Below are 13,121 nucleotides of genomic sequence, written 5' to 3' on the forward strand. Positions count from 1 at the left end.
ATTAATTACCAATTAATTAGTCATTAATAATATGTACAATATGATATTAATTAATTAACTAATTAATTTAAATTAATTACCAATTAGGTATAAATTAGAAATATTGACTAACATATATTAATTAATTAATTAATATTAAATTACTTCCCACCCTTATCCCCTATAAACCCAATAACCCGCTCCTATAACTAGATATCTATTATTATTTTTTTTAAATATTTATTTAAAAAAAAATATTATTTTAAAATATTTTTACATATTTTTATTATTATAGGTTTTTTTACATACATTTTAATACACTCCCCACCCTTATCCCCTATAAACCCAATTACCCGATCCTAAACCTAGATATGTTTTAAAAAAAAAAAAAAATTAACATTTTTTTTTTTTAGGATACACCTTTTTAACAACATTTTATGTACAAATATTTTACTTTTTCCTATACTATTGATTATTTCCATTACTACACGATATTTTGTATTGTCGATATTTTGTCAAACGATATTATTATTTTCGATATTTCTACTTACTTACCTATTACGATATTTTTGTATCCGATATTTTTGCTTCCCTATATTTTTGACCTTGGATATTTTTTCTTCGATATTTTGTCTTTACGATATTTTATTTTCGATATTTTGTCTGATTACCAGACAGGACAGGGTGTGTGCTAAAGCGCTTGGCCGCATGCCCCGGGTGTGCCAAGACGGAACCAGCGCAGGTACAGCTGCACCGTGATCTATGGACGGTGCATAGGAACCCCGAGCTCGTTCTCATCTTGGGCCAGTGGCAGGTCCATGGAGAGACGGTAACTTCAAGTCATTTCTCAACACGCATACTGTACGTGGGGTCCTTTACCCTGCCGTTCAGTGTAGGGTTGCTTCTCTCTAGCCAAGGCTTTTATTTTTAATTCATTTACTATTTGCCTCCATCGTTCCATCTGGGATGTATGTTTTCACTCTCCTTGTGAGAATGTATGTAATTGTAATGTCGGCCCACCCCTTCCAGCGTCAAACTGCCGAAAGAGCCTTCTTTTTGTTTTTATTTTCTTAAGAATGAGAGTATCTTTTGTGTCTCACACAGACCCGGGTTTCTTCAGCGTACATCTGTTTACATTGGAAAACGTCTATTAGGGCATTTGCTCAACTTTATTTGGTGTAAATATATCGATGGCTCTGTGCATGGGAGTGTGGACTGCAGAACTCGACTCCGTATTTCAGGTTAAGTTTAGAGAACTTGGTGCAGTACCCCTCGTAGGGCGTACAAGAATGTCACAAAACAGCAGGAGATGCCTCAGAAGTGGTTGCGTGTGTGGTCTTCCGAACTGGGCACAGCACTCCTGTGAGTGACGTCTCTAAAACTCGACATAATACTTGGTATTAGGAAATTACACAACGCTGAGGTGTTGACTCTTTAGGTTCCTGCTTTCTGTGGTACCGACCTGGGCCTATGTGTGCATTTTCAGTAGTGGAACTGGGCACAATACCCCAAATGAGACCTCAATTAGTAAATTAAATGAAATTTAAATTTATAGAGCGCTCTACTTCCCTGGGGTGTCTAGGCACTACAGTGATGTTAGCTGAATTAAAATAGCATTTTTGTCTGGCTGCCTGGTGCCCCCCATGGCTCATGTTGGGTAGATCTGGACCCTAAAGCACTGTTGTCTGTGAGGGATGTATGACGTTACAACGCATACTTTTACCACGCATACCATTACAACACGGTATTTACAACGCATACCGTTACAACGCATAGCGCTTAGAGGTGCTGGATAGTGGTAAGTATAATTTTATATTCCAACTCCAGTCCCCGTGGACACTAGGGAAGGTGTTGGATATAAAATTATACTTATTCCCTATCCTAGAGCGCCCCCCAGCGCAATGTGTTGTAATGGTATGCGTGGTAATGCCTGCGTTGTAGTGGTAGGTAAAAACTTTGTTGTAAACGTTGTATACCGTCTGTGAGTATTTCCAGTTGGACCTCTCTGACCATGAGTCATTTATACAGCACACGTCGTGAATTCCAGGTGTTCTCTGTAGCACTACAGCAGCTGCAATAAATTATTCATGAAAATGCCTGCAAGGAGCAATTCCATCTCTTTTTTCTCTACTGTGAAAAATCTACAGAAGCTTTGTGAAAGTTTTTTATAGAACACCTTTAAGAGTGTGAACTAGCACAGGCAGCAGCTCTAATGTGGAAAGTGAAAAATGTATAGCTACTCCAGAAGATTTTTAAAAATCTACGTGTATTGTTTACACGTATGATGCTTCATATTTGTGCGACTTCTATAGAGTGTGCAATACACTCTAGGACTCGTTGCAGCCATAGAAACTGGAATACAATGAATAATCGCTAGTAAAGGCATAGCTAGGCCCAGCTTAAACAGCTTCTTAGATTTCCATCACAGCTTCCTTATTGATGTCATCCAGTTTTGTGAATGTTGCCTTCCTGTTAAGGTAGTACTTGTGATGCACTATCCATGTTTAGTAAATGTTACCTCATGGCTAGATGCCCTGTTGAACCAAATAGATGGCAAGATTTTAAGAAAACTGTCTGACCTGGATATCTCATGCCAGGGCTAGTCTGAATGTTGTGAATAGAACTGTTCTTACACAATGCAGAGACACCAAGATTTTGGTGCAGACTTAAAAGCAGTCATTGTAGACAGTCCTTCGATAATTGCCTGCACTCCGCAGCAAGTCAAAGGTAGCCTTTGTGAGCTACTGGTGCTGAGAGCATACAGGGAGTATTTCATATAATGTGTGCCTCCATGCTGTGCCCACAGCGTAGATTGTAAATGCACTAAATTAAATAGTGTATGGAATTGAGGATTTGTTTAATAATCAGCATAGTGCGCAGTAGCCCAGAGGTCAAAATCTAACATAGAAAATTCTTATTCACCCCATTGAATGTTTTTTGTAGAGGCACTTAAGAAACTGCCTGCGGCAGTGGGGAGGAGGGGGAGTCCTGCCTTCGTTCCCCGACACCGTGATTGGCAAAGGGGTGCCTCCATTGAAACCGACTGACCAGGACCCCTGCAGCGCCAATCCCCCCTGCGCCGATGCTTGCCCTCCCCAAAGTTATCCCCCCGCCGCCCTCAGTTCCCAGACCTGGGAAGATACACCTTCCCCACCAGCATGGCTCCGCACCCTACTCTCCTCTCCTCTCCCGGTCCTTTGCCCCCCCACTTCCTCCGTGGAGCTTCCGTCGCCCCCTCCGTAGCTGCCCCCATGTCTAATCCCTTTATCGGCTGCAGGTCTTGTCTTCTTTCTGCTGTGTGGGCACTTCGGAGCACCGATATGCCTCCCGCAAGGTCACTGAGGTGCAGGCTCACTCTCCCCTTCGAGCACTGAGTTGGGCACAAATAAATTCACATCAGCAGCGCCGATACACGCCCTCCCCAGAGTTATCCTCCCGCCGCCCTCAGTTCCCAGACCTGGGAATCCCTTCGCCCTGCCCTCGAGAGAGGCTGCTGGGGACACTGCCTCCGGCTGGACTTGGCCTGGCAGACCTTAACCAGCACAGCCCTGGCCCGGCGGGGGGAGTGGAGCACGGCGGACAGATGCAACCTCCCCGTGACCGGGGCAGGGCACCCAGAAGGACTCAACACCAAGCATAGAAAGGACCGGAGCGACCTGGAGATGCCCCAGAAGAAGCACAAGTGCCCCAACCCAGGCTGTCGCAAGGTGTACGGCAAGTCCTCACACCTGAAGGCTCATTTGAGGACGCACACAGGTCAGTCCGGGCACAGCCCCCTGGATGTGCTTGTTTCCCTGCCCCCTCACTGTGCTTGCTTCCCTGCCCCCTCGTTGTGCCTGCTTCCCTGCCCCCTGGCTGTGCTTGCTTCCCTGCCCCCTGGCTGTGCTTGCTTCCCTGCCCCCTGGCTGTGCTTGCTTCCCTGCCCGCTGGCTGTGCTTGCTTCCCTGCTCCCTCGCTGTGCTTGCTTCCCTGCCCCCTCGCTGTGCTTACTCTCCTGTGTGTGTATGTGGCTCTGGCTCTGTGTGTATGTGGCTCTGGGTGTGTGTGTGTGGCTCTGGATGTGTGTGTGTGGCTCTGGGTGTGTGTTTGCGGCTCTGGGTGTGGGTGTGTGGCTCTGGGTGGGTGTGTGTGGCTCTGGGTGGGTGTGTGTGGCTCTGAGTGTGTGTGTGTGTGTGGCTCTGGGTGTGTGTGTGTGCCTCTGAATTGGTGGTTAAGCACCTTCTGTAGGGCCTCTGTGAGGGATTCCTTGACTATGTGTAGCATAGATGGTTGCACTAAATGTCTTTGAGAAACAAGCAATAATAAAAGCAAAGCGTTTCATAAACACTGGTAAAACACTGTTTCAGTTGTTTTTACGGCGCAAAAACGAGTAACCACTGAAAAGCACTGTTTTTTTGAGGTATTAAAATCACTGGAAAACACTGAGAAAACACGACCAGAATTTACCAAAAATAGAAACTGAAAACAGGAAAGCCTAATTATACACTACTCACAACTGGGGTAGATCTAGAATGTAATATACAAAATGCCTTGTTTGGATGCAGAAGGAGTTTAGGCAAGGCTAATTAGGACCATTTAGGCCACGATCCAATAAGATGTAGCTAGTTTACTAAAACGAAACAAGGAAAAAGACACTCACCCAAGTCTCAGAGAAGCCATTAGGAGGATGGCCTATCGGACGGGTGCAACTGGGCCTGCCCTTCGCCCGGGCTTTTCTGATTGCTGCCCGGGAGTGTCTGCATGAGTCCCGCACCACGGGCATAAAGTGTACTTAAGCAGTGCTCAGTTGATGTCTAGATTTGTCTCAGAAGCAGGTTCCAATGAGGGGTCTGCAACTAATAGTCCCCAGTGGCTGCTGGCTACAGTGGTTCTTACTGATGGAGCTTCTCCAGATGTCACCAGTTGGAGGAAGAGTTTAGCCCCCACACGGTGGCCCTGAAAAGTAGCTGGTCAAGCGAACCCCAGTGACACAGGCACAAGCACAACGGCCCCTCAATTTGGTAATTTTTAAAGGAAATGCTTTAAATGTTACAGCTGTAGTTCCATCTAGATGGCATTGGGTGTGCCACAGTTTTGTCGAATGGTAGCACTCTAGTTTTTCATTAGAATGTTGTGGAAAGCTACAGTAGAACACTGGGGAATCAAGTAGCAGGCTGTTGGAAGTGGATCATTGAACAATATCGGGGTAGACATTATCATTTGACACAAACATTGTGTCAAAAATATCGTTTACCAAAATATTGTGTACCTATACTTATAATGGTAAATACAAAAATATCAGAAAAAAAATGTTGACACTCATGCTGTCAGAAAAGGGTCAAAAATATAAATTTTTATAAGATAGTAATAAAGTAGTCAATAGTTTAATATATAAATATATATATATATATTTATATATATATCCATACTAATATAATAAAGAGAGAGCCCAAACCTTTGAGGCAGGTAATCTCAGGAACCACAGCACCAATCACAACACCCAATACAGCGTTGGAAAGGGCAGTTGCAGCAGAAGGACATAGGCTATGCAGACGCCCAGCACATACATTTAAAAGGTAAAAGAACCGTGTCACCAAGCAGTCCCTTGTGGGCGTGTCTGCGTTGTGCTGTGGGCGTGACAAACGCTGGGGGCGTGTGGTACGTTCCGCCCTTCATGCCATGTCTCATATTGTGTGCTAATCCCACCCTGCTCCCTTTAAATACCCCTGCACCCCATAATCATAACCCACCCGTACTCCTTAAAATACCCCAACACCCTTAAACACTAATCCATCTTAACCCCATAAATATACCCTGTACCCCAAAACCCAAACCTATCTCTAAACCCTAAAAATACCCCTGTACCCCAAAACCCAAACCTAGCCCTGAACCCTATAAATACCCCTGTACCCCAAAACCCAAACCTACCCCTGAACCCTAAAATACCCCTGTACCCCAAAACCCAAACATAGCCCTGAACCCTTAAAATACCCATGTACCCCAAAACTCAAACCTAGCCCTGAACCCTTAAAATACCCCTGTACCCCAAAACCCGTACCTAGCCCTGAACCCTTAAAATACCCCTATACCCAAAAACCCAAACCTAGCCCTGAACCCTATAAATACCCCTGTACCCCAAAACCCAAACCTACCCCTGAACCCTAAAATACCCATGTACCCCAAAACCCAAACGTAGCCCTGAACCCTTAAAATACCCCTGTACCCCAAAACCCAAACCTAGCCCTGAACCCTTAAAATATCCCTGTACCCCAAAACCCGTACCTAGCCCTGAATCCTTAAAATACCCCAATACCCCAAAAAAAAAACCTAGCCCTGAACCCTAAAAATACCCCTGTACCCCAAAACACAAACCTACCCCTGAACCCTAAAAATACCCCTAAACCCCAAAACCCAAACCTAGCCCTGAACCCTAAAAACTATCCCTGTACCCCAAAACCCATACCTATCCCTAAAACTACCCCTGTACCCCATAACCCATACCTATCCCTAAACCCTAAAACTACCCCTGTACCCCATAACCCAAAACTATATCTGAACCCTTAAAATACTACTGTACCCCCAACCTAGCCCTGAACCCTAAAATACCACTGTACCCCAAAACCCAAACCTACCCCTGAACCCTAAAATACCCCTGAACCCTAAAATACCCCCGTACCCCAAACCCAAATGTAGCCCTGAACCCTAAAATACCCCTGTAGCCCAAAACCCAAACCTACCCTTGAACCCTAAAATACCCCTGTACCCCAAAACCCAAACGTAGCCCTGAACCCTTAAAATACCCCTGTGCCCCAAAACCCAAACCTAGCCCTGAACCCTTAAAATACCCCTGTGCCCCAAAACCCGTACCTAGCCCTGAACCCTTAAAATACCCCTATACCCAAAAAACCCAAACTTAGCGCTGAACCCTATAGATACCCCTGTACCCCAAACTCAAACCTACCCCTGAACCCTAAAATACCCCTGTACCCCAAAACCCAAACGTAGCCCTGAACCCTTAAAATACCCCTGTACCCCAAAACCCGTACCTAGCCCTGAACCCTTAAAATACCCCTATACCCAAAAAAAACCTAGCCCTGAACCCTAAAAATACCCCTGTACCCCAAAACCCAAACCTACCCCTGAACCCTAAAAATACCCCTATATCCCAAAACCCAAACCTAGCCCTGAACCCTAAAAATATCCCTGTACCCCAAAACCCATACCTATCCCTAAAACTACCCCTGTACCCCATAACCCATACCTATCCCTAAACCCTAAAACTACCGATGTACCCCATAACCCAAAACTATATCTGAACCCTTAAAATACCACTGTACCCTCAAACCTAGCCCTGAACCCTAAAATACCACTTTACCCCAAAACCCAAACCTAGCCCTGAACCCTAAAATACCCCTGAACCCTTAAAATACCCCTGTGCCCCAAAACCCAAACCTAGCCCTGAACCCTTAAAATACCCCTATACCCAAAAAACCCAAACCTAGCGCTGAACCCTATAGATACCCCTGTACCCCAAACTCAAACCTACCCCTGAACCCTAAAATACCCCTGTACCCCAAAACCCAAACGTAGCCCTGAACCCTTAAAATACCCCTGTACCCCAAAACCCGTACCTAGCCCTGAACCCTTAAAATACCCCTATACCAAAAAAAAACCTAGCCCTGAACCCTAAAAATACCCCTGTACCCCAAAACCCAAACCTACCCCTGAACCCTAAAAATACCCCTATATCCCAAAACCCAAACCTAGCCCTGAACCCTAAAAATATCCCTGTACCCCAAAACCCATACCTATCCCTAAAACTACCCCTGTACCCCATAACCCATACCTATCCCTAAACCCTAAAACTACCGATGTACCCTATAACCCAAAACTATATCTGAACCCTTAAAATACCACTGTACCCTCAAACCTAGCCCTGAACCCTAAAATACCACTGTACCCCAAAACCCAAACCTAGCCCTGAACCCTAAAATACCCCTGAACCCTAAAATACCCCTGTACCCCAAAACCCAAATGTAGCCCTGAACCCTAAAATACCCCTGTAGCCCAAACCCCAAACCTACCCTTGAACCCTAAAATACACTTGTACCCCAAAACCCAAACCTAGCCCTGACCCCTTAAAATATCCCTGTACCCCAAAATTCAAACCTAGCCCTGAACCCTCAAAATACCCCTGTACCCCAAAACCCAAACCTACCCTGAACCCTAAAAATACCCCTATACCCCAAAACCCACGCCTAGCCCTAAACCCTAAAAATACCCCTGTACCCCAAAACCCATACCTATCCCTAAACCCTAAAACTACCCCTGTACCCCATAACCCAAAGCTATATCTGAACCCTTAAAATACCCAAACACCCCAAAACATTTACCTCAGTACCCCAAAACATATACCCCTATACCCATACTTACCTTATCCAAACATTTAAAAAAAATATGCTTTCACCATTCATACATTTACAATGAATTCCTTTGTAAATGTATGCGTGGTAAAAGCACATAAAATGTAATGGCCATGCGTTATAATGGCATTTTGGAGTCATGGTACTTTCGTAATGAAAGTATGCGGAGTGATGGTATGCGGAAAGAAAGTTGCGGAATAATGGGTGTACATTGGTGGCACGGCGGCCCACATCTCCAGCAACATACCCATATTTTTTCACCACCCATTTGAAAAATGCACAGGTCTCTCTCATTGATGGCCAGCACCGACATACACTTTTAGACACACCTCCCGCCACAAGTTCTAGAATTGCGTACTTTAGAGCTGGGGAGCTACGTTTGAATCTCGGCATCAGCTCAACATCCTGTGATTCCAGGCAAATCGCTTTGTCTCCCTGTGCCTACCACAAATGAATGTGTTCTTCTGTAATGTAAATTGTGCTCATGCCATGTTGTCGAGTTTGCGCTATATAATATTGCAAGGAAAAATAAAGTAGGGAAACTCGAGTTCACACACTACTGAACGCGCACTTTTAAGTGCATCAGCAGTGCACTGTGAATCGGAGCGTTTCACAGGCCTGTCACAGATAAGAAATGCTATCTAAACGAAATCCTACAAAACAATATACTACTGGCCGGCAGCAATTCATACCCGGACAATGTCGGGACGGGCTGCTAGAATCAATATATACTTTTATAAACACACACATACATATATATGTGTTTATATTTATTTAAATACATAATTATGTGTATAGTGTAACATAATTAATAATAATAAGTATTTTATTTTTTATATTTCAAAGTTCTTAATATATTTATATTTAACAAAATATTTATTATACACGATATTCGTTTTTAAATATTTGACATTTATTAATAAGAACATATATATATGTATATATAATACATTTAAAATATAAATACAATTAATATATGATGTAAAATAAATATTTTAATTATGTTACAAAATATATATATATATATATATATATTCTGGTATCCGCTCCGGCGTTTTGCTCCAGTCAAGGTATTGACACGGTCTATGCCCACCACGAAGCCCAGGTCGGAGAGAAGTGGTGACGAGGACATGGCTCCTCGCACTGGGCTAGCTGCACTGCTGCCTGCCCCCACGGAAATGACACTTGGACTATGAGGTTGATGCGGTAATGGGGACGGAAGGAGACTCTTGTTTTAACGTGTGGGGACGAGGGAGAACATGGCACACCGTTCTGCTCAAAGGCACTCTACATCACAGCGTCGCCTCGAGACCCAGAGCCGGACTACTGCATTCTAACAGGAGCTGCTTTCCACCAAAACTTGAGAACTACCCAGAGTTCTCTCCTTCTTTTTTGCATAACTTATGCGTCACTCTATGCCTGAAAGGGTTTTGTTTTGATATATTTATATACATATATATATATACATATATTTATATATATATATATATATATATATATATATATATATATATATATATATATATATATATATATATATATATATATATATATATATATATATATATATTTCACCTCTCAAGCAGTAAAACCACTAGGTGACGAGACTGTGTGCTGACCAAAGAATTTTATTCTCAAACAGCCCTCGGACGCGTTTCGCCTGACCAGCAGGCTTGTTCACCAAAGCTTCAATTCATTGCAATCGCCATTTTAAACAATGTGCACCACGTACAGTCATGTGATCAGAACTACTGTGGGGAAAACAGTGAAGAGAGACTCGTAGTTTTCACAAGTGAATAACACACGCATTGGCTTTAGTTTGCAAATAGGCTGGAATCTCATATGATTACAAAACATTTCATTGGTATCAAAGGGCACGAAATGTTAATGGTTTAGCTATCAACATTATTAACATTTTTAAATACCAAATATCATGCATGCGCCGCGGACCTATCATCCAATTGTGGGGAGTTATCTCCGCTCCAATACCACTTTATTAATAGCTTCTTTACGTGACTAGCGCCCCTGCATAATAGTTGATTGCCTAATCTCGCCCCAGTGGGCAAGAGTATCTCTATATGCCCCGGATTTGTTTTTAACCAACTTTCCAGCTCGATTTTTTTCAAATATTGCCCAAGTGGGCAATTATTGATTACTTGTTTAGGAACTGCCCCCAGTAAAGTGCCCATAGGTTGTGAAGACATAGTGCGCAGACATGTTTGTGTAACATTAAACGTAAAATAATTAAAATGGAGGTTTCTGCTGCTCTCTCTACATTTTCTACGTTTTCAGTTATATGAATACTGCAATCCATTGGGACCTCTTTAGGGCCTCCAGTTCATCCTACAGGTGTGTACTAAGATCTTCTTCTAAGTTGAGCCCTCCCGGGGCCTTTGAATTAAGTTCCAAAATGTACCTGGATTCGAGACGTCTTAATTTCTTTAATCTGTCTCCACCTCTAACATTTTTAGGCACAAAGTCAATTACAAAATAGCAGAGCTCTGCTTCGTTTTTGCCATGTTTTACTTCGAAATGTCGAGCCACCGGGTATGTTTTATCAGCATTGCGGATGGCTCTCATGTGCTGCAGAATTCTCATATGTACCGGGTGTATCGTGCTGCCCACGTACCTCAGACCACATGGGCACTGAAGCACGTAGACGGCGTAATCTGTTTTACAGTTGAAGAAGCCCCTGATTTGTTTTATTCTTTTAGACAGGCCCACCGCATATGTTTGAGTATTAACCCCTAACTTACAGGCCTTACACTTTGTACATTTTATAAACCCTGGTTTCTTTTTTAGCCAATCTGCCCCACCTCCTTTTGGCTTTTGTTTAGGTGGCAGCATATTAGAGCCAAGCATCTGTTTGAAAGACCTAGCTTTCCTATATGTGATGGCTGGTCTCTTCTGAACTAGATCTTGCAGAATGGGGTCGTTGGCAATCAGATGCCAGTGGCGATATAGGATCTTTCGTACATCTTTATGCCTTTTATTGTACGCAGTGATCCTTCTGACCTGAGTAGACTCCGTTTTCTTTTTGTCTTGGGGTTTGTTTTGGTTGAAAAGGATGTCCTCTCTGCTGCGTTTTTTTGCCTTTTTAATGCAACCATTGATATTCTCTTGGGTATACCCTCTCGCAGTGAAATGGGTGTTAAGGGTCACAAGTTCTTTCTCCAGGTTTTCTTGGTCACTGCAATTCCGGATGGCCCTTAGACTTTCACCATACGGTATGCTCCTAACTAAGTTACTTGGATGGAAACTTGCCGCGTAAAGCAGCGTGTTTCCCGCTGTGGGTTTCCTATATAAGTTCGAGTGGAGTTTCCCATTTTTGACAAAGATAATGAGATCTAGGAAATTGAGTGAGGTGTCACTTATGTTGCTCGTGAACTTCAAATTGAGACTGTTAGTTTGTAATTTCTTAATGAAGTTCTGGGCACTCTCCTCTGTTCCTTTCCAGATCAGAAATAGGTCGTCTATATACCTACTCCAATGGAGGATGTTTTCCTCCCACTCCTTCTGGAATTCCGCTAGGACCACCTGCTCCTCCCACCAGCCCATATGCAAATTAGCATAGCTGGGGGCGAAGCATGTGCCCATCGCGGTTCCAGAGATCTGTTTGTATAAAATGGTGTCGAAAAGAAAACAGTTGTTGTTAAGACAAACCAATATCATAGTTAGTAACATTTGCGTGTGGAGCCAGAGATTAATTGGGCGTTCTTTCAGGAAGTGTTTAATGGCTCGCAGGCCATCTTCATGTCTAATGCTGGTATAAAACGTTGTAACGTCAATAGTTACCAGCAAAAGGTCTTCCTCCCATGGTAGGTCATACATTTTTCGCAGGAAATCACTGGAGTCTTGGATAAATGAGGGAAGTTGTTTCACTAAGGGACATAGGAATGAGTCAATGAATTTAGATGTATTTTCTAGCGCCCCCCCTATCGCAGAGATAATGGGGCGCCCTGGCGGGTTAACTGCACTCTTATGTACCTTAGGTATAAGGTAAAACACTGTTGTAGTAGGGGTTACGATTTTTAGAAATTTCAACTCTTCAAGGGAGATGAGGCTCTTGTGGTACCAGTCCTGCAGCTGACTATTGTATAACTCAAATTGGTGATTCATGGCTGCCTCTGTAGTTTTTGTGTAGTTGCAGCGATTATTTAACTGCTTGTATGCCTCATTTAGATATTGCCCTCTGTCCCAGAGGACGACATTTCCCCCTTTGTCAGCGGTCCTTACTATACAATTATGATCTGATTTCAGTTTAGTAACTAACGCTGAATACTCTTTTTCTTGCTGAGTGAAATTTTTATGTTGTACAACTGTGCATTTTTCTAGATTTTTTAAATCGTTAACCACCAGTTCATGAAAAATATCAACTGTGTCCCGTAAGCTCAATGGAGTAAACTTCGAGCTTGGTCTAAGGTCTGTGGATACAGTTTTGTTGATGTTAACATCCTGCTCCTTTGCAATCATTCTTGCTTGACTGCTTGTGGCTTCACAGAATTCTCCGGCATTATAGCTTGCACTTTGTGAGAGTTCATCCGACTGACTGATGGCTGGAGAATCATTGCTTCGTAGGTTGAGTAGAAGGTCCATGTCGGCCACCAATAGATTATCGTTGATATTTTGATCATCATGAAGGATAGCTGGCACCGATTTTTTGTGCTGTTTATTCAAAGCAAATAACTTTTTCAGCTTGAGATTCCTTACAAATTTATACGTGTCGATTCGTGTGTCCAC

The sequence above is a fragment of the Lissotriton vulgaris genome, chromosome 5 (genome assembly GCF_964263255.1).
Source record: "Lissotriton vulgaris chromosome 5, aLisVul1.2, whole genome shotgun sequence".
NCBI lineage: Eukaryota > Metazoa > Chordata > Amphibia > Caudata > Salamandridae > Lissotriton > Lissotriton vulgaris.